Source organism: Staurois parvus, unplaced genomic scaffold, assembly GCF_062004578.1.
Source record: "Staurois parvus isolate SC_StPar_1 unplaced genomic scaffold, SC_StPar_1.0 ptg000017l, whole genome shotgun sequence".
NCBI classification, from domain to species: Eukaryota; Metazoa; Chordata; class Amphibia; order Anura; family Ranidae; genus Staurois; species Staurois parvus.
This window is the reverse complement of record NW_028317813.1, coordinates 14,233,643-14,257,100: the sequence shown is the minus strand read 5'-3', so window position 1 is coordinate 14,257,100 and position 23,458 is coordinate 14,233,643. Positions and strand designations below refer to the sequence as shown.

General features: G+C 41.0%; 1 protein-coding gene across 1 annotated transcript in view; it reads left to right on the top strand.

Annotated features, from left to right (window-relative positions):
- Positions 1–23,458, top strand: part of DGKA (diacylglycerol kinase alpha) — a 261,031-nt gene that overhangs the window by 107,869 nt on the left and 129,704 nt on the right. The gene's annotated exons all lie outside the window — the stretch shown is intronic.

Below are 23,458 nucleotides of genomic sequence, written 5' to 3'. Positions count from 1 at the left end.
GGAGATCCTCTGACCCAGTCATCAATCCATTACAATTTGGCCCTTGTCAAAGTCACTCAAATTCTTATGCTTCCCCATTTTTTCTGCTTTCAGCACATCAACTTCAAAAGCCACATGTTAACTTGGTGCTCGATATATATTTTACCACTTTACCTGTCAGTGGTCATAATGTTATGGCTGATCAATGTATGTTGAATAGATTGTAAAAGCCCAGCTTCGGGTTTTGCAAACACTCCCTATCCCCACACTGAAGCACCAACCCATCATTTTTGGAGCACTCTGCATTTCTTTTTTGTCTTATTGATACAGAGAGCACTGCTTATGTAATGATGTGGGGCATTGTTTGATAGAAGAAATCCAAATAGATCCAGTAAGAATCTGAAACATAAAAGCTCAACTCCAGGCACAATACTCTTAGCCAAGTTAAAGCAGTTATGCATTCTGTTGCCACAAAAGCAACCCCCTGTCATGCTGGCTTTATTTTACATCTGGCAAATCTGTTTGTTGACAAGCCAGGATTAGTACAGCTCCTGCTTTACTTCCAACCCATTTGGATGTATGCATTGAAGGTCACATATACCCCAGCGCAGGAGAAGAAGTTTGGGCTTTTGCTCTCCAGTTTTTATTGTGTGAAGGGGATTCAGTGGGGTAGTATACTATTATGATAGGGGAATGGTCAAGCCAAAAGGTAGTGAGGATTGTCGACCTTAAGAAGAAGACATATTGCTGCCTTGTAAAAAATTAAATAAATGAATTAGTAAATCCAACAACATTGTTAGGGTGTTGGGAATAAAAAGTGTAATCTAGTGAGAGTTTAATAGCATAGATATAGCCTGTGTGATAGTTAAAGAGGAAGCAGATGGGATCCTAGGAGGTAAAAATCTATCACAAAGAGGGCCCAAGATTAGCAGCTAAAATAAGGGGGGCAGTTGAGTCGATAGCATTTTCCTTGAAAATATGTAAGAACAATCATACCTGGTGGGTTTTAGGTATAGGAAGCAAAGCTGACATCCATATTCTAAAAAGACCCCTACAGGATTAGATCGCAGCCTGTAGGTTCCACAATTTTTTGTGAAGATAGAATGAAGGTTAGTTGTAAAAGTAATAAGGAGTCCCCTTTTTTCTTTTCTGTTAAGCAGGCCTGGTGGACCTGTGTATAATATTTAGCAAAGCTAAAACTTCTTCCAGTGAGCCTAATACGTACCATATCTTAATATGAACTTTACATAATTACATGCCCATTTTTCCTTAAATGCATCAAATTCTTTCAGTATTGTAAGCCCAAGAGTAGGTTTTCCTCAGTACTCTGTAGCCACCCTGCCTTACGCAAGAATGTGTAAAGATTTTAGTTCTGCTTGGCTGAAGTCAGCCATTGCCAGTTTGTAGTATGTGGTTTGTACAGCTTCCCCTAAGTTCAGCTTGGCTGTCCTCCCTTATTTCAGTAGGTGGCACTGAGATGAGATCTCACAATAAGTCTGGATTGTCAATATGTATGTCATTCCCAGCCCACCACTAGGAGTTTCCTTTGCTTGTGGTGCATTATGGGAATGAGTATAAATATTTGGGCTGGCTGATGCAAGCTCTTTCCCCCAGACTCTGGCCTTGGGAGGGTGCTTGTGATGGAGCTGTTTCTTTAGGCCTTCTAAAGGGGCCTGGATGTACTTGGGCTTGGAGCTGAGGCCCGATGCTGCTGATCTTCACTGGAGGCAGGGTGGAGTGTTTTTATTTGGATCTTGATGCACTTTGTATATTTTTTACAGATATGCCCAGTAATTCAATGTGAAACCTTGCCTGTGTACAGGAGCTTCCCATGTAGTCACAGCTACATTGACTCCTTGTGCATGGTGACTGGTCTTGTATTTCGCCTGGTAGTTTAATGCAGGCAGCCTAGTGGGTGGGTCTGCCCTCTGCACAGGATGTGCAACAAAGTGATGATGTCACTGCTACTTTTACAAAGTAATGCCTGTGTTTGTAGAGGCATTTGGTGCAACCAAATTAGATTTATATCTATTAGCTGTATATTTAGGTCTAGATCTTAAAGTGTTACTAAACCCACAACAGTAAAATTAGTCTGTATATGCAGTAAAGCATGCTTGTTATACTCACTGTGGAACCTAAGGGGTTAATCCTCTGCATTGTGTAAAGACACTGTTTGCTCCTAACTTCTCTGATCCTCCCCTTCTTCCAGTGCCCCCCTCTTATCTCTTGATAAGACACATTGCGTGGAGTCACTCTGCACATGCTCAGTTTGGTGTATATTGCTAGAGAGGTGTTTTTTTTTGGGAGAGTGCATGTGATCTGCACAGGTGCACAAGGACAATCGGCACTGTCCAGATAGAGGTCAGGGGTTCTGCATCATCTTAGAGCAGATAGAAAACTCCTCCTACACTCTTTAACAAGTGCTTGGTTGGACACTGCTAAAAGTCACAAGACTGCTATGTACTGCTGGTGAGAAAAGATATTTAGCAGTTTATATTTACTAAAATAATTGCATTTTCATGTTGTGTGTACTGTGGGAGACCAGGTATAGTGAATGCAGGGTCCTGGGTTTAGTAACACTTTAAGTTCTAGTGCCCGGAGTTCAGCTTTAAACTGCCACAATTTCTATGCATACATTAGCAGGTAGGTATCTCATAAATCAATGACAATAGAATATTGATTTTTCTTTGTATTAACTTATTTCCTTATCCAGGCCTACAGACAGGTTTTTGTTGCTAACCTGGTTTAGGAATTGTCACTTCACTTGATACAGTTATTTTCAGTTGCGTACAATGAGATTTGAACAGAACAGTAAATTGCAGTCAAATGCTTGTAGACTATACCTCCATAATATCTCTAAATTTCACCCCTTTTTAACTAATGAAACCACCCAGCTACTCATTCACTCCTTTGTTATCTCTTGCCTTGACTATTGCAACTCCCTTCTCATAGACCTCAAATATGGCCTCTGACATCGCTAGAGGTTCACTCATAATATTCAGTCTATATAATGCTTAGCTGTCAGAAGCTGAGGACATATTACAGTGGAATGTCAATTGAGGAATTAGCAGAGAGGGGTGAAAGACACTGATCAGTTGCAAAGGTAGATGGGTATAGCAGCAGCATTCATGATAGACTGAATGTGGGGTAGCCTGTGTAGAGGTAGGCCTATGAGAATGGAGTTGCAATAGTCAAGGCAAGAGATAACAAGGGAGTGAATGAGTAGCTGGGTGGTTTCATTAGTTAAAAAGGGGTGACATTTAGAGATATTATGGAGGTATAGTCTACAAGCATTTGACTGCAATTTACTGTTCTGTTCAAATCTCATTGAACACAACTGAAAATAACTGTCACTTTTTTAAAAATGAGGATCCATATGCTGGTGGGTAAGCTTTGTGAATGAAGCCTTTTCCCAGTACTATCATACACAAATCACCTGTGTACTGACAAAGGAATAACATTACTGAAAACACAAAATAATAAATCCTTATTTAAATCCGTGTTTTTGCTACAGTGTATATACACAAACTCTGACAACCTGCAAACACATAATCGTTTTCTCCCACACAGGCAATCTGTTACCTGCAAATACATAAGCAGTGACACCCACTCACAGATAGACCTGCTAACAAAAAGGCTCTCACAGTGACAGACAAAATGTTTACCCCTTTACAAGAGCATATAGTATGGGAGTATTATTTATAACACAAGATGGAGAATCGGTGCATTACTGAATGACTGAAGTTTGTCAAGCCAAAATGGGCACACTATTTTACTTTAATTCACAAACTGATTTTGAAGATTCAATATCCTGGTATGCTTGGACCCATGCAGACTGCTAGCAGTGGCTTATAAACTGGATTGCTGGCAGCATAGAGTCAGGCTTTTTTATATATAATTCTTTAAAAGAGAAGTTTGTAATGACTAAAAACAAACATTTACACTACCCTTGAGAGATGCAGCATCGATCTGATGCTGCATCTGCCCCCCCCCCCCCCCCGCCATCTCTACACTGAGAACTGAGTGATCAAAGACAACTGATCTCTCAATTCTCGGTCTTCAGTGAGCAGAGCACGGTGACTGTGTTCTGGCCCTCCAGCGTGCACTGGAGCGTTGGGCTGTGGAGGGGGAGGGAGTGGCTGGCTCAGGCTCCCAATGGTAGGCTGAGAGCCTGAGTCAGCTGCCGGACATTAAAATCGGGATCTCTCCAGAGTCTGGATCGGCTGAGTGACGTCATTGACTGAATACGGGTTACAGGAGTGCAACACGAAGTGTACTTCTGTGACCTACCTACAGGAGAAGTAGGGGCAAAAGAGCTTTACATACAAAGTGATGGAGTTGCTAAGTAGTTTCCAAATCCATTTCCAACTCCTTATCAGAGAGTCTTGTGCTAGTTATGGCAGTGGTGGTTTTTTTTTAGCCCCTTCAGCCATTCAAATACCCAGTTTCTAAATCCTTTTGGAAACCAAAAGCAGCCAAAGGTTGAATGAAAGGACTGGAGTGATGCAAGTTGCAAGAGCTTACATTGTTGGAAATTTCTTAGAAGAAGCTAACAATGCCTCATGGACAGGTTCTTTGTGTGATGAATGTCATCAGTAGGATGGCTGTAGAAGACATGATTATCATGTGTGCCTTGTCATTCAGAGGAAGGAAGGCTGAAGGGGAAAAAAAGGAAGGTTACTGAAAAGAGGTGAATAAGCAAGGAGAATAATAAAATACAGAGCTAGAATATTGAAAGTAGGATTCTGAAAAGTTAAGTAGATGAAAGAAGGAATACAAAGATATGAGAAAAGAAGGTCCAAGCATCGGTGAAAGGCAGAAGAGTCAAAAGCAAGAAAGGAATTCTGCAGAGGTGCAGCAGATAATGTTGGTTAAGGAAAACAAAACTGTCCTCAGAGATCAGAAGTCGCATTTATGCCTATAGTTCTAATTATTATAACAGCCACAACGATTTACAACTGTACACCATACTATCCCCAACATTGTTTTCCAAATCCCAAGAACCCAATACACTTAAGTCCTGCTCACAATTGTGCATTTTTAGTGAACTTAAATGCATGCAAAACTGCACACAAAAGGCACAATGAGATACAGTGCCATTATTGTCAACTATACTGTTGCCATCTCTGCATCGTCTTGCAGTTTAAATGCCATAGACTGTATTAGCCCAGATGTCACATTGCATTTTATGTGCATATTACATGCAAAATACACAAATGTGAACTGGGTTTATTGTTACCCAGCAGATATTAAAACAGACCAATTAATGTAGTTATGTATTTATATAAAAAATGTTGTACAGTATTTAAGTACAGCTAATATAGAAAGAGACAAAGATAAGATAACCAGCTGTTGTGCTGTCTGACAGGGCTGTGTAAATATTATGGCAGGATGGACAGAAACATAAATCATATTATTTATTCCAAATGTTTATTTAGATGAAGTTGAATTTCATACCAGTATTTGTGTTGAAAGCTGCAATTCATTTACATGTATTTGAACATGTAGTGATAACACTAGTTGTGTTAAACATGCTTTGGACACATTCAGTTCTACTTTCACAGATTAGAAAACTGAATGTTATTATCAGTTGATCCTGTGTGTTTACTCTTAACCACTGGATAAAAACAGTATATCTCTTCATGCATTGTTAGATAAGAAAATTTACTGTTAGTAATATACCCACACACTTGTAATGGCTGCAGTTACATATACAGTACATACTGTATGCTTTCATCTGAGACAAGTGTTCTGAATACAGAGGTAGATACAGCCCCATGCATAGCATTAGAGCAAATGAAATCTCCAGTAACAACATATCTATATGAGTTGCTTGAGCATGCTTGCTTGCCATCAGTGGCCCAGAAAACAGAGTAATAGGGTTGGCAAACATCCAGAAGGGTATGGACTATCATACAAAATGATAACCTATTAAGGCTCTGTAGGAAATCCATGAAAAAGGTATTGTCTCTATGAATTATATTTTTTCCTACATTTATTCTGATGTATAGGTACTGTCAGGGATCGCCACGGCGCATAGGTCTGCGCATGTGCAGACTGACGAAATTCACTAACACGCGGGCGCTAGGACCTGGGCAACTGCGGTAGCAGTTGCGGCCACGTATGCGCACACGGGCGCGTGATTGTCACCAATGACAGCGCAGGTCGCCCTATTTAAAGCGGGCTCCTGCAGTACTCAAGTGCCACTTGGTCTTTCCTGTGTTCCTAGTGCTGAGATTGCTTGTTGCCGAACCTCTCTGACTCAGATTATCATGACCTTCTCCTGCCCTGACCCCTGGCTTGTCTGACCATTCTCCTGCCTTCTCTTGCTGTTTGACTTCCGGTTACTGAGCCTGGCCCGTGACCCATTATCCATTTGCCTGCCGCTCTGTACCGTTTGTCCCCGCTGTTACCAACCCGGCCTGCCTGACTACGCTACTACCTCTTCACATCTGGCTCTCACCTGCCATCTGCCATTGATGGCTGCCTCTACCACAGCTGGTTGTACTCAGGAGTCGCGACCTGGTTTCAGGCTGCTTCAAGTCCATCTCCACCATCAGGGGCTCTAGTGAATCAGCAGACTGAGGCTTAGACCCTGCGCCCTGAGGAATTCCGGCCTGTGGGTCGCTAGAGGCTACCGCCAGTCGGCTCTTAACAGGTACAGTTGCATATCAAATAAGACCTTATATCCCATACACATAATGCTACACTCAGTATGTTGCCAGCTATCCCAAGCACTGCTTATCTATCACAAAATGATTGTTTGATGATATAATATCTCTGGTAAAATGTTACAGGTAAAGTGCCGTTGTCCAAAATTAGATTATAACATCTTTGCAGGCAGTGCATCTAATTTTGAGATCAACTGTGCCTATAAAAAAAAACAACAAAATACACTTTGAGTTGGCAATCCTGAAATGCCCATGTGCCATCATTTAGGCTTTAAAATGGAATTGAATACAAAATTGATTTTCCTATGTATAAGAAGCAGATGTTAATTGTTCCTAAGCCATACTCTGAAAACATTAAAGCTGAGTTCCACTCAACCTATGAAAAAGTAAGTCAGCAGCTCCAAAAACTGAAGCTGCTGGCTTTTAAAAACAGCCACTTACCTGTCCCTCGGTCCCGTGGTGTGTCCCCCGCAGCTCGTTTCCACCGGCTGTCCTGTATTCCAGGAGGCCGGCATCTTCAGTGTGGGCACCTGCCTGTGATAGCTTGTGGCTTCACAGCTGGGTACCCACTGCGCATGTGCGAGTATCGATACGTGAATGGTCCTGTAGTCTTCTGGGACCTGGCACATGTCCCAAAAGACTACAGGGAGGGAGGACACCTCCCGATTCCCTAGGCGATCGGACTAGAGGTGGGAGTACCTGTCAAATTTGGGTAAACACTACCCCCCCCCCCCGCTCCCAAAGGTGCCAATCCTTAATGGAGGGTGGGGGAGCAGTCCTTAAAGCGGAACTTCCCCTTTTGGGTGGAGCTCTGCTTTAACCTTTGTCTTGAACTGACAGTACACTTCATGGAATATGAGGGTGCCTAGGCACGCCTGTGCCTGTAGCCTCATAGTCATACCCAGGACTTTAGAAGTCATGGGGCCCTATACAGCCTACCTGACATCTCCCCCTGTAGCTATATGGTCACGAGGATCAACAGAGCTGAAATTGTTAAGCTACATTTCTGTTTATTGTTTGCACAATTGTTTTTGACTTGAGGGCCCATTCAGAACAAGTTTTTTTCAGTAACAAGCATTTTACCACACACTTCACTGCAACGCTTGTTAAGTGTACTGGTGCCATTCATTAATTCTGGGTTGGGTGGAATAAAATTTTGTTATTATCAATCATTGGCTACGGTTTGTCATCATGGACAATAAGTACAATGCAGCCAAAGCAAAGATTTTCTTTTTAATTACATGAATTTAATTCTTCCCTACTACCAAGACTTTTGTTTTAGTTATAGGAGTTTTTTCCTTCCACATTGCATACTTTCAACAAATTAACAGTTGATAAAGAAAATGACCTATGTACCCATTCAATATTATCATCATAATCCTTCGTGAACTGTGTAACATAATCAACACTGTTGTTTCAAAGTGTTTCACACTCTCTAATCATTTGGAGCAAGCACTCACTAAGCAGTGTTGAAATCAAGTACAGTAGTTTGAAAGACAAGTTGATTTTGAAGTATCAGGTGACAAGTGACCCACCCAAGGCATCACAAAAATCGAAATTGTTACAAAATGTAAAAAAAAAGTATTTTACAGAATGTCCAGCTGTAGAAAGCACTGTAACAGCATTTATTAGCAATGTATTTTAAGGTCCCATGTGCAGAAGTCATATAACTGGCTACAGGAACTATTGCCCGTAAGTGTTTCTCTTGTCATCTCAAAAGTGTTTGCAGAATTACTAGCTGACAAATAAAATGTCCTGCAGATTCAATATGATTAAAGTAATAAAACAACCTAAATGTCTCCTTATTGAAAATCAACATAAATGGAGTAATTTCCCTTGCAAATTTATAAGTACTAAATGAAAAATTTAAGCTTGAGATTCCTTTACTTCATTTGAACGGGACCCTGTCGTTTATCACAAAATCCTGGGGAAAGTTAAATGCAATAGAATAGATGATCTCTTAGGCTGGCCATAGATGTATCGAAATTTGTTCAGCAGGAACTGAATGAATTTTGATCCATATATGGACAGGCTGGTTGTACTGAAGTTGACTGTGGAACAGGTGTGTGTAACAGCCGCGTACAAGTGATGTTTAGGACTTTATTCTGTTATTTTCCCCCAGTGATCTTGCCAATAACACACTTCTCCACTCACTATGCTTTATTTGTAGAGGAGATTGTCATCCTAGGCTGCTCTCCTGAGTTGGACTACAAACACCTCCCCATCTCCTCATCTCCATTACATAAGCAGGGGGATGTGTAATTCACTGAAGATAGTTTATAAACTGGTAACATTGTTTGAGATTTCTGTTTAGTACACAGGAAGTCAAAAAGCTAGAAGATTTGTATTAGGATCAACAGATATTTCTGTACTTGCAACAAAAGTCTTACTCATGCAGTCACCACATAAATGGACTAGTTTGTAATACATTAAATAGTTATTCTTGTATTTAGGTATACTTTATAGTAAACCTGGTATTACACTACAATACCCAAATTACTATTATACATGAATTGCAGCCAGGAACCCAAATACCTGAAGCTCTGTAGGATGTAAATGCTGACCTTATTAAAGAAATTGGCATTTAACCTGGTTCCCCTCAGTCACCTCCTTGATAGAAGACGGAAATGACAAGGGTGGCCTCTCTTGTATCTCTGCGCCAAGCACCCCTTGAAGTGGAACAGGCAGTGCCAAAAAACAGGGGAGACACGAATACTAGACTATGTTGATTGCAGAACCTTGGACTGGAGATGCCAACCTAGAAAAACCAGCAGAGCATATGTCCAGGGGTGTCAGTTGAGGGATCACCAGGGGAACGCTGGTTGGATTGCATGTTCAGGACGGTGGAGTCCACAAGTGATCCCAGCACTCAGGTGACAGGAATGTATATATAGATGGCTGTAGCTGGTTCTAGAGACATCCAGATTTGGCACTCGGCGAATACATGGAACCGTATCAGAGACGGTAGCAGAGTCCCAAAGGAAGGTCACAAAGGTCATCAAAATGCAGGCAGTGCACTACAGAATCACAAGTCAAATCAGAGTGGTGGATGAAGCTGAGGTCAAGAACTAGTAGGCAGCAGTACAGAGTGGGATCCAAAGTCAGGTCAGGGGAGAGCCAGTAACAGGAATCCTGTGCAGGACACGGAGAACAAACTCAAGACCAGTAAGCACTGACCCGAAGTTAGAGCATCCCTTAAACAGGCCATCTGGCACCAGTGCGCACACTGTGAAGCACATGCACTTCTGAGTGCAAGCTGTGATTCTATGTGCAGGACCATGAGTACAACTATGTGCATGTTTGAGCCAGTTGCTGAACAAGAATTTCCTGATACCCTCTTTTCGTAGATCTTTGATGTTAATCCAGCAATTATTGGTGCAATATGAAGTTCTGGGGCTGTAAGGAAATACTAAAAGTTGGATCTTCCAGGACCTAGTTTGAATCAAGATTCCTTCCCCCAAGCTCTTCTTAGTCTGACAATTGAACCAGAAAGAGCCCCACAATCTTACTTTTTCAGTAATTTCAAACCATTTGACATACAGTATGTCCAGTATTGTGGGTCCCAAATAATTATATGTAACTAAAGGTTTGCTCCTTCACATTGCGTAAGTGCATTGGATATCATGATGGCTGATAATACATGGAGGATGTCCAAGATTTCATTTGCTGTTTTCATTGATGTAGCCACGACCTATTTAAAAGTTGTGAAGCTTTAAAATTCCTTAACATTGCGTCAATGGAAAGAAGGATTAGAGCCATTTTTATATCTACAAAAATTAGATTTCAGGTCACAAGTCTGTACATGTAGGCAGCACATTGAGCAGCTTAAGATAAACAGCTGCAGCAGATGCTAAAATGACATGATGCCTGAAAATTACTTCCACTTGTTGCAGAAAAGCGTCTGTTCTAGTAATTCAATAAGCAAGGCAGATGGTGCCATATACAAGTTACCATGGAAATGTCCCCTTCGTCCATGTAACCCTGGAGCTCAGCATTAAGTCCACTGCATATGGAAATGTGCACTGGTGAATTCAGTGAAGGCCACACAAGCCACCTTTTGTGCTGGATTTTTTTTTTTCACCTGGACTGTGGAATGTGAATTTTCTTCTATAAACTGTCTGCCTATAATGTAAGGCAGGAATTTTATGATAAATACCTTTTAGGAATATCTATTTCAGGTGCATTCATAGAAAAAAGTAAGCACATTCCATGGAAATTATTGACTTTTTAACCACCTGCCTACCAGGCACTTTTACCCCCTTCCTGCCCAAACCAATTTTCAGCGCTGTCACACTTTGAATGAGAATTGTGCAGTCATGCAACACTGTACCAATATTAAATTTTTATTATTTTTTTCACACAAATAGAGCTTTATTTTGGTGGTATTTAATCACTGGGTTTTTTATTTTTTGCACCATAAACTGATGTGTGTTGATGAGGCTGCACTGATTGGAACTGATAGGCAGCACTGATGGGCACTGATGAGGTGACAATGATGGGCATTGAGAAGGAGGGACTGATATGTGGCACTAATAGGCAGCACTGACTGGCAGTACTGACTGACAAGCACAGACTGGCAGCACTGTTGGGCACTTTTGGGGCTGCACTGATAATCAGTGCCTTGATTATCAGTGTAGATTAATCCTTTCACAGTTGTCGGTTATCGACAGTACTTTCCTCCCGCTGTGACAGCGTAAGGAAATTACTGGCAATAACCAGTAAGTGTATTTACATGGTGATCAGCTGTGATTGGACACAGCTGATCATGTGGTAAAAGGCCACTATGATTGGCCCTTTACCGTGTCATGTGATTAGTTGCGTCCAAAAGATTACAGAGAGCGCTAGGTGCACGCCGCTGGGCGAGGCGCATTATGGGAGAACATCATATGACAGAAATGGATGACCGCCCTGTAGCTGTCATTTGGCTATAGCGCAGTCAAGAAGTGGTTAAACATATTTTAACAGGCAAACATTAGATCTTGATTCAAATATTACCTACAGATAAAAGTGATATATACGAGGTGGTATGAAAAAGTTTCAAGGGCTAGTTTTGTGGATACATTTGTAAGCGCAAATCTGTATTAATATAGCAGTGGTGATATACCTGAGTTATGCAGTGATTGCTGAGTTCTGTGACAATCTTCTTCTGACAACCACAACATCAGTGCAATAATTATGAGAATTATAATGTTGGCCAGGTATTTGAAAATTTAGTGAATGTTCAGGTTAAAAAAAAGAAAGTTGGGGTCAAGGCAACTTACCCCCTCCAGTCTATATATTTATATCTACGAAAGGTGGCCCTAGGGCTCACACGGGTGCAAATAAGTTGGTGTTTTTATCCCTCCAGCATAGTAACAATGGTTGAAAAAATCTATTTGTATGAAATTCTATTTGTGCATTTCATGATTTTAAAAATTAAATGGTACATACAGTATGTAAAGCACTGCATATATTGTAGTTACTATAAATATGCCTGCAACAAATAAATTATTAATAATATGCAGATTTTAAATGTGTGACGGGAGTCACTTTGGGTGGGGGGCCCATGGAACCCAGCTCACTTTGGAGGGGTGGGAAGACCCCTATCTCAGCTCCCCATATCCCTATTATGTGTAAGTCACCCTGTACCTGTTAGGGGTACAGGGTGAAATGTCCTAATATTGGGGTGGGGATTGTTTATTGTTTAATGCCATGTGGTTGCATCCCATTGTTCTATTGTGTGTCTTGCTTGGGAGCAAACTATTATGGGATGTATGTGTTTGTGTGTATTGGCTTGGTGGGGGTGTTTCCGGCAGCCCTCCCCCCGATGGAACTGTCTGCTGGTATCTCTTGTTATTGGGTGTGGTTGCCCCGCCCTGTGTAGGGAGGGGGAATTGCTCCCTTGAATGTATATCTCTTGTATCTGTGTTAAATCTGGTTTCCTTCCAAGACTGGTGTTGTCTTGTCTTGTGTGGTCAGCGGTGGTGTCCATGGTCGGTGTTCAGACAGGAAAGTGGTAGTTTAACGGAAATACTGAAGTGCAGTCGGGGTTCGGTTCCGTTACATCATTGTCAGGGATCGCGGCGGTGAGTGACTCCGCGCATGTGCGGAGCGCCGATCCATTCGATCTGGTGGACACTGAGACCTGGACGGCGGCCGCTCACTCGCGATCGCGGACACTCGCCTGGCACCAATGGCAGGGCAGGGCGCACTATTTAAACCTGCCCTGCACTGACATTCATTGCCGTATGGTCTTTTGCTCCTGTGTTCCTATGTTCCTGCTATTGAGATTCGTTGCTGACTTTGCCTGAACCTGACCTCCGCTGACTTCTCCTGCTCTGACCCCCTGGCTAGTGTGACCTCTCTTCTGGATATCCCCATACCTGATCTGAACTCCTGTTACCGACCCCAGCGAGTGACCTGACTATTCTTCTGCCTGCCGCCTTTTACTACGCTGATCCCACTGTTACTGACCTGGCCCATTTGACCACGCTTACTACTCTGCCATCCATCCATTCATCCCACTCTGATCCAGCCTTCCGCCTCATCACGTCAGGCTCTCTACCTGCATATACCTCTGGCGGTTCTCTCTACCACGGACGGGTGTACACAGGGGCCGCGACCTGGTTCCTGTCTGCTCCAAGCCCATCCCCACCATCAGGGGCCCTGGTGAACAAGCAGACTGGGGCTTAGACTCCGCGCCCTGGGGAATCCTGTCCTGTGGACTGCTAGAGGCCCCACTAGGTGGTTACTAACAATTATACACTATGTAAAGCACTGCATATATTGTAGTTACTATAAATATGCCTGCAACAAATAAATTATTAATGATATGCACATTTTAAATGAATGCCTTGCCCCTAATTAAAGTACATGCTTCACATACAATGGCTCTCTGGACACACCCAAAAAAGGTGTCCCTAAAAACTTTTTTGAAATGTTGGCAACTATGCTTTGTCGTAAACACACAACAGGTTTCTTTAAGTTGTTCTAAACTGCCGGAGGCCACATTCACACTAGCACGACAACTAGCACAAAATCGCACAATTTTTACTGCAAACTCAAAATGCACAAAATCACCTTTCACAGTATTATGGTTGTAATCATGGTAGTGATTCATTCATTGACCTCCTGTAGCAGACTGTTTGTTATCCTACCCTGTGTCTTGTTGTGATCCCTTATTTGCAGTATTATATATTACTCTGTAATTTCTTATTTCAGGTATTTATATAGTGCTGTCGATTTATGCAGCACTTTTACATATATATATTGTACATTCACATCAGTCCCTAACCCTCAAGGGGCATACAATCTAAGGTCCCTAACTCACATTCATACATACACATACTAGGGACAAACTAGACAGGATCCAATTAACCTACCAGAACATGCAAACTCCAGGCAGGTGGTGCCGTGGTTGGGATTCGAACCAATGACCCTAGTACTGCCAGGCGGAAGTGCTAACCATTTAGCCACTGTGCTGCCTATAATGAACATTGCTTCTCAATACCTATTATTTGGGGGGGAAGTGAAAATTCTGTGATCATAGACAATTGGTCTATATGGCAACAGCTTATTTCAACATACATTTGTGCATCTGGAAATGCAAAAAATGTATGGAATGCAAAAAAAAAACAATCACCCTACTTTTGAGCACATATTTTTTTTGTAGAGTGTTAAAGCCACCTACAGAATGTTCCACATAAGTGCAGTCCAGACTGTTCCCTGGTTTACGCACCAGCTCAGTTTTTAGCCTGTCATGAGCAAACTGTCAGTGAGCATCAACAGTCACTTCTCCAATATACTGCAATTGTCTCAGTTGTGTGGGAAATTTTTATACACAGCTCCTAGAACACAAGAGCACATTGTACAACAGCATAGCTATATCCGTCTAAAACATCTGCAGTTTTTCTCCCAGGTTAGACATGTATTTATATTTAAAATAATACAGAGATAGCCTAGAGACTTGCCATGGGGCCTTTATGTGGCAGCAAGTCGTCTTTTCTATAGCAAATTACACTCCACCCACAATTGTTATATTAGATTGAAGTTTCTATAAAAATGCAGACATTAAAAACATTTTTTTACTTTCTGAAAATAGTAACAAGTACCTATGTAATAAATTTAAATATCCAAGGACACTTTTGTATAAACTACTACTTATATAAACAGTGAGACAGATGTGCTGTCTGTTCCTTGTGGGAATGTGGTAGGGGCCACTTGGGCAGTCATTGTTAGCAATGAAAGGGATCCTGAGAGATCAGACCAGATAGTACAACTTAAAGTGTATCTCTAGGCAAAACTTCTTTTTTAGTTTTGGCGTAAGTAGGGAAGGGTTAGACCCTCTGCAATGTCTTAAGTTTGTACTTCTTAATATACAGTAGATCAGTGTAGCACCCTCATAGAAAGCATGAAGGTAAAAACTATTCTCCCTGTACATCCACTTTAATGGCACCCCCACACGCTGGATTTTTTCTTTCATTCTTGGATAGCACCACTTTCAGGAATTTAATGCTGTCTAAGAAGATTCACTTTTTGTTTTGGTGGCTATTGTCACTTGAACCCAAAGTGAATGAAACCCAGGGGCGGACTGACCATTTGGAAACTTGGGCACTGCCTGAGGGCCCGGGGTCAGTAGGGGGCCCCATGAGATGCCCCTGGTATCTTTTTCATAGGCTTTTTTGAGTTTGGGCAAGGACACAGGGGCCCCATGATCCCCTATTGCCCAGGGGCCCCATGAGTTGTCAGTCCGCCCCTGATGAAACCCTAAAAATTTGAAATATCTCCAGAACAGGAATAAAAGAGAAATGTTTCAATGGGGTTATTTTGGAGATTTCCTTTTTCATCTTGTGTCTACAGGCCAGGAAGTGAATTTAAATCTGTTAGATAGACAGATTGCACAAAAAAACTAACAGGGATTTTTATCTAAAATGATAAAAATGTTGGCTTTAGAGTGATTTTTAGTATTTAAAATGCTGGAAGTGGCTGCATTTGTTATTGATTTTAATAAAGTAAAATGAACATGCACAGACTAAGCAAATGGAAATACAACTGGTGACAGTGTAATTGGACAGCTAGAAAAATGCTTATTGTGTAATAATGTAATTTCAGGAAAGTAATAGCTCTTGCATGTATTATACAGAATTGACCATCCAGCTGCGTGATACAGAGGCAGACGTCCAGTGCATTGGATTACTGTTGGTAGCAGCCCATTATGAGATGTGCTAATAAGGAAGCTGGAAGCTTAAGAGGAAATGGGAGAATAATGCCCTTATAATTCCTTTGTACTTTTAGACCAGGAAACCGATGTACTTAGAAATATACACAACATAAATTTCTTCTTTCTTCTCATCTCTTGTCTTGTGCTCCTTTCCTCTATCTTCCCCTACTCCCTCTTGTATTACTTCCCATCATCTATTTATTGATCTTCTAGCACTTGGAGGTGCAGCCAAAGAAGCTTAGAAATAATTGAATAGATTCATTGCTATGAAGATAATTGAGAGTGGGACATGGGAGCTGGATGAATAGTCTGGTGCATTGGGAAGGGGTGGATATATTGGCTTTGATATATTCAGTTTTTGTGAGAACAGGTATGCCTATGGGAGATATTCTGGTAATTATGGAGGACTAGCAAAAGTATGCCTGCTGGTAATTAGGATGTTCCAAGTCAGTGATTAGAGAATGGGGAATGTAATAGTTTACAGTGGCCTTGCAAATGGAATCATATCCCAGAAGGGGTTGCACAGTTAGGGGCAAGAGTATAGTTTTATTGAAGAAGAGCTTTTATTCCATGGCCAAGTGGGATCAAAGAATGCAGGTATTTTTGTAAAAAAAGAAAAAAAAGTTTTAAGAAACCTTTTCTTTTAAATTTTATTTTCACATAAAATGTCAGACGTTAGAGTTTCACAAGAACACAAAAAAGCCTGGTGTTTCACACTGGGTAATTTAACAACCACAGCTGATACATCATGGGAGTCTGAAAAATGAGCATCGAACAATAAACAGTTAAAGCAGAATTCCAGCATTTTCCTATTCTATTTAGCCTTAAAACTGTCCCTTCTCTCCTCCTAACATCTAAATAACCCGTGTAAGAAGGATGTACAGGTGAAACTCAAAAAATTATAATATTGTGCAAAAGTTAATTTATTTCAGTATTGCAACTTAAAAGGTGAAACTAATATATGAGATAGACTCATTACATGCAAAGCAAGATAGTTCAAGCTGTGATTTGTCATAATTGTGATGATTATAGGTTACAGCTCATGAAAACCCCAAATCTCAGAAAATTAGAATATTGTGAAAAGGTGCAATATTCTCGGCTCAAAGTGTCTCACTCTAATCAGCTAATTAAGCCATAACACCTGCAAAGGGTTCCTGAGCCTTTATATGGTCTCTCAGTCTGGTTCAGTAATAATCACAATCATGGGAAAGACTGCTGACCTGACAGTTGTGCAGAAAACCATCATTGACACCCTCCATAAGGAGGGAAAGCCTCAAAAGGTAATTGCAAAAGAAGTTGGATGTTCCCAAAGTGCTGTATCAAAGCACATTAATAGAAAGTTATGTTGAAGGGAAAAGAGTGGAAGAAAAAGGTGCACAAGCAGCAGGGATGACCGCAGCCTGGAGAGGATTGTCAGGAAAAGGCCATTCAAAAGTGTTGGGGACTTTCACAAGGAGTGGACTGAGCTGGAGTCAGTGCATCAAGAGCCACCACACACAGATGGATCCTGGACATGGGCTTCAAATGTCATATTCCTCTTGTAAAGCCGCTCCTGAACAACAAACAACGTCAGAAGCGTCTTACCTGGGCTAAAGAAAAACAGACCTGGTCTGTTGCTCAGTGGTCCAAAGTCCTCTTTTCTGATGAGAGCAACTTTTGCATCTCATTTGGAAACCAAGGACCCAGAGTATGGAGGAAGAATGGAGAGGCACACACTGCAAGATGCTTGAAGTCCAGTGTGAAGTTTCCACAGTCTGTGTTGATTTGGGGAACCATGTCATCTGCTGGTGTTGGTCCACTGTGCTTCATGAAGTCCAGGGTCAACACAGCCGTCTACCAGGAGATTTTGGAGCACTTCATGCTTCCTTCCGCAGACAAGCTTTATGGGGACGCTGACTTCATTTTCCAGTAGAACTTGGCACCTGCCCACACGGCCAAAAGCACCAAAACCTGGGATTACTGTGCTTGATTGGCCAGCAAACTCGCCTGACCTGAACCCCATAGAGAATCTATGGGGCATTGCCAAGAGAAAGATGAGAGACATGAGACCGAACAATGCAGACGAGCTGAAGGCCGCTATTGAAGCATCCTGGTCTTCCATAACACCTCAGCAGTGCCACAGGCTGATAGCTTCCATGCCACGCCGCGTTAAAAAACGCTCCGCAAACGCCGGACCAACGCTTGCCAAACGCTATAGGGGCGTTTGGCAAACGTTGGTAAAACAGTCAAGTGTGAATGAGCCCTAACTTGCATTCATAAATACACATACATACTAGGGTAATTTAGACAGGATCCAATTAACCTACCAGCATGTCTTTGGAGTGTGGGAGGAAAGCCACACAGGCACAGGGAGAACATGCAAACTCCAGGCAGGTGGTGCCATGGTTGGGATTTGAACCAACGACCCTAGTACTGCTAGGCAGAGGTACTAACCATTTAGACACTGTGCTTCTCTTCAGTGTGCATTGTGTATTTTTAAGGTCAGGAGGTGTAGAGAACCTCCATCACCTGGTAATAATAAATTACAGTTATAAGTTATAGCTAACTCTATATGTGTGACTATTAGTAAATCATATTTTTACTTGTGATTTTTACTCTCTTCCATGAGATGTACAGTTATAGCAATCACAATTCTATGGATTGAACAAAAAAAAACCTGAGCCAATTCCCCCATCCACAGATTTGAGATGGATGGGAGAATCCTTCTCGTTAAACTATTGTATTCTGACAGCAATGACTTCCTCCACTGTCAGAATACACAGATCAGTGTTGCAGGCTATACCCTACAACACTGATTGAGCAGGGAAAATCCGACAGGGTGGTTGTACAGAAGTCAGTCAGTGGATCGACTTTTGTACAGCCACAAAATAAATACATGGATTGCAATTCATCCACTGCCTGCTGAGCTGGCAGAATTGTGACCCATGCTGGATTAATTTTTAGTCATCATGTGTATGTATAACAACTACACACCTGGGCAGTCACATTGTAATCAAAGGTTTATCTTTGCTTCTAATAGGAGCACATTGTTTCACAAAAGTGAATATAGGATATGTGTATCAACGCTATGGTGTTGATTTACTAAAGGCAAATAGACTGTACACTTTGCAAGTGCAGTTGCACTCATTTTTATCAGAGCTTAGTGAATACGGTGAAGCTCTGCTGACCATCACCCAATCCTGTGCAAGCAAAAATGCTGTTTTTTAATTTTATTTTCAGTGCAACTGAGCTTTCAAAGTGTACAGCTTATTTGCCTTTAGTAAATCAACCCTTATATAAATCCCACGCTATGAGTTCCAAGGGTGCCCATTCTGATCCTTGCTTTTGTCAGCAGTCAAAAAGATTGCTCATTACCTGCCCTTTGCGCCTAAAATAAAATCATTTGATCTTTAGTGTCTTTCTAGCATTCATTTCATAATTTAATCCATTTTGCAAATTGCCTGCTACTATCAGTATGGATGAGCATAGAAAATAGATAGTTATAGGTGAGCACCCTAGTGCTGTAAATAAACACTAGCGGCTAATAAGTAGCAGGTTCCAGAAGGACAGCGGACATCGCCTTTCCTAAAAGGTTGGCTAGAATGTATATTTTTTTATATAGCTGTATCAGATGCCTGCCCATCTGTCACTAACTGGCTTCATGTCCTGATAGCCTTGATGTATGCAATGATACATTCTAACACAGCCAGGAAGGAGGGGGGTTGTATGTGGAAGCTGCAGAGAGATTAAAGTACATAAAGAAAACTAGGGTCCAATTAACACCTATGCATGTGCATTATTGTGCACGTCAATATGCATTTTTATGCATTTCCATTGATTTCAATGAACCCCTGGACGTGTTGCCATGTACTATACATGCAACTTTTTTTTTTTTTATAAAACATGCAAATGCACTGCGTACATCTGATCAAGCACTATACAATAAGATGATGTTTTCCATGCATGTCATAATGCATAGGTATGCTGCAAGTACATTATGAATTTATCTCTTAACACACCATTAAAATACAGCATATGACAAGAAAGGTGAAATATAGACAATTATATGACCACAGGTTTTCCACCTAATGCTCCCCAGGCATTAAACAAATACTCGTATACAGACATAATAAAAACTTAAACTTGTGTATTCAGCTTGTCACAGCCCCTTTGATACACATATGTAACTGTAAAACTACACAGCCGTTGGCTTTTATCTGCTTTTTTACATTTATCCAGATTATGACCCTGCACAGACTTAAGTGATGTCAGTTTTATTGCCAATAAATATTCAAGGTTATAGATCTTCTGTACTTTAGATGATCCCATCTTTTGCTACCAGTTTCCACCAAACTGATTTTGCAGGATGCATGCTAATTAAATGTTAATTAAAAGAGAAAAAAATAACTAATTAAAGCATATCTGTGTTCAACTGGATTACATGGCCTGTAATTGATGGGGTTATGTTTTAAATGGAATTATGCACTCTGCTATTTTTAGTAAAGTATCATTAAAGTTTTTTTTTTTTTGCTAAACACTATATCGTGATGTGTAGCAGGTGTGGTAGCTGTAAATGTACCCGGTTTGTTGCAGATTCATCCGTTGTGTGTGTGTGCCTATATTTATACAGACACACAGAAATAAGTTTTATGTGCATGTTTTTATATCAAAGTGCAGCACTAAAAACTGTCCAAATAAAGTCCAAAAAAATGTATAGATATACACAAATCCAAGGAAGGGATCCCAGCACCTTCTTCAGTGTCATAAACAATCAGATCCTCTAAGAGGGACCCGCTAGGTAACCACAGCATTCTTCTCCTGAACAAGCATCGATCACTGGTCTGAGCAAGTATTTTTCAAACAACTTTAATTAAAGGCTAAATACACTCACATGGTGATGTAACTGATGACAAAACACGTAGAGTGACATCACTCCACGGCCATTTTGTGAAACTTTTAATGCATATTTTCCTGTGAGTGTGTTTGTTTTTTATTAAAGTTGTTTGCACATCAGCTTGGAGTCCACAGGAAGCATTGGAGTCCACAGGAAGCATGCATCCTAGGCTGACAAAGCTGCTCCTTTTTGGGAAGCCTCTCAGGATGCCTTTTTGATTTAAGGACCAGACGTCAAACTTGCAGGTTCACCTGGTAAATAATCAAAGGCTGAAGAAAAGTAGTAAAAAAATACACCACTGGAACAAGGTGTACTGCTATGGCACTTGATTTCTCAACTTAATAATTAGATCTTAAAGAGATCTACAATTGCCTACTGCTGCTCATCTTTTTTATATAGTATTTATTTTATGTTTTCAGAAACAGTGCAATAGAGCACAACATAGTTACCATGGAACAAGGTTGTATGAACACTCATAGTTCCACAAGTCATATGGTCGTATGATATAACATCCAACGACTGGGGGGAAGGGGGGGGATAGGGGTGGACATGAGGGGAAAGTCGCAGTAGGAAATAAACTAGGAAAAGGAACAAAAAGGGGAAGAGGGAGGGAGAACTACAGCAGGAAATAGATTATTAAACCAAATTAAATAGCTCACACGGTACAATTTGTAGTATACAATAATCTGACAAAAATGTCTGTTTAGAAAAAAACCAAATCATTTACTGACATACATTGCTGCCACTGTATTGAAGTCTATTGATTAAATTTCTACAGGTTAGGAAGGGTAATTTGTTTGCCTAATGAATCCAAGTGACCCATAACTTATAAAATTGGCCATGTTTGTCCTTCTGGGTGAAGAACCAACATTTAGCCTCCATAATGGTGCAAAACCTATTTCTTGGTCTTCAGTAGTCAGTGGGTGGGCCTTTTTCCAGGTAACAGAGATGAAGTTTTTATGCTTCATTTAATAGGTAGGAGATTATACTTTTCTTATAAGATTGTACGGATTGAGTAGTATTGTGAAAAAGATAGACACAAGGTTCATCAGGTAATTGTAGGTCTGTCACTTTATGCATCTGTTTAATTTTTATCGGAATCAGGTAGGTGATGGGCAATTCCACCAGATACTGTATGAAGGACTGTGGCTAGTGGTCCATATTTCCGCCAGTATAAGTCAGACATATTTGAGTGCATAAGTTTGAGTTAGTTGGGATCCTATATCACCAGGTTGGTTATTTGCAACAAGACTTTTGCGTCTTAGTACAAATAGATTGGGTGTGGGTTCGTTTTTCAGTTGGTGGAGAGAATGTGTAACCCAGGTAATTTTTCCAGTCCTTGATGAAGTATAGATATGTTCTCGAGGTTCTGTGTATCAGCAATTTATACATTAAGGATAGAGCATGGTCAGGTTTCGTTTTTTTCTATACACAACTCAGTAGGGTTAAAGATGCAAACAAAGTAGCAATTGTGCCTATCGTCAATGGTCTGATGGAAACTTCTCATGGGTATTTTGTAAGTTACTTAGAAATCAGAGTTTACCTCACATCAAGACTTTATTGCCCTGTACCTCCCCATCTGATTTCCATGTGCAAAAAAGCAATTGTTTCTCCTGGCTGGAACCCCAGGTATCGCCGTAAGGGAATTAATAATAATGAATATGGGGCTAAAGTGTCTTGTTTACAAAGGATGTGCCACTGCTCATCTTAAGTTAATTTGCAATGTCCCCAAGAAGCTAATTATATATGTGATTTAAGGGCTCTCAACATAGTACCAGTGAAATAACACATGAAAAATAACATTTACTTAACAGGTTACAGAAATAGCAGTCTTGTATCTCACTCTTAGGTTCAATCTATCTCAGAGAGGGGGCCAAACCTGCAGATCTTGTTGCAGGCTGCTGAGTTTGTCTTACAGCCCTCCTCACCACTGATTAAACACAAAAATCTGATGACAACAGCTTTCTTTGTTCTCCCAAATTTGTGAGGCAGTCCAGAACTAAGCTGATTGGTCAGAGCAGCTACTGATTATTTCGTTGCTCTGTAGTAGGCAAGACTGTTGCTCTATGAATTCTATTCTTGGCTTAAAATGGTTGTAAAGTCTCTAGGTTTTTTACCTTCATGTATTCTATGCTCCTTGCTGTGTGGTCAGTTCTAGACTGGTGCAGTGGCCATTTTTTGTACTATGTATGAAGGTAAAAAACCTTGCATGTGCAGCTATCCTTCAGCCCCCCTAAAACTTACCTGAGCCCCATCTCGATCCAGCGATGTGCATGTGAGCCTTGTCTCTCCAAGGTCTAGCCTTCCTCATTGGCTGAAACAGCAACAGTAGCCGTTTGCTCCCGCTACTCTCAATCACAGGTAGTGAGCCAATAAGGATAGAGCGGGGGCATGAAAAACCGTGCTGTATGTGTAAATGGACACACAGAGCAGTGGCTCGGGAGAAAGCTCTTTGCTATGGGTGCACTAGGCAGGAGGGAGGAACCTGGAGCGCCGGTGGGGGACCTAAGTCTGTAATATCACTTGAAGTACCATCCAAGGTAATTATATATTAACATAATCTAAAGATTGTTATTATATATCATTCCAGCAATACATGAGTGCAGGATAAACTACTATATTACATACACTTTAAGGTAGATATATTGACAAATATATAAAAACTAAAATACATTGCTGTTTGTAGGAAAAACTTTACAACGAGGTCTTACGTCATACTTTTGTATATCATTTCTT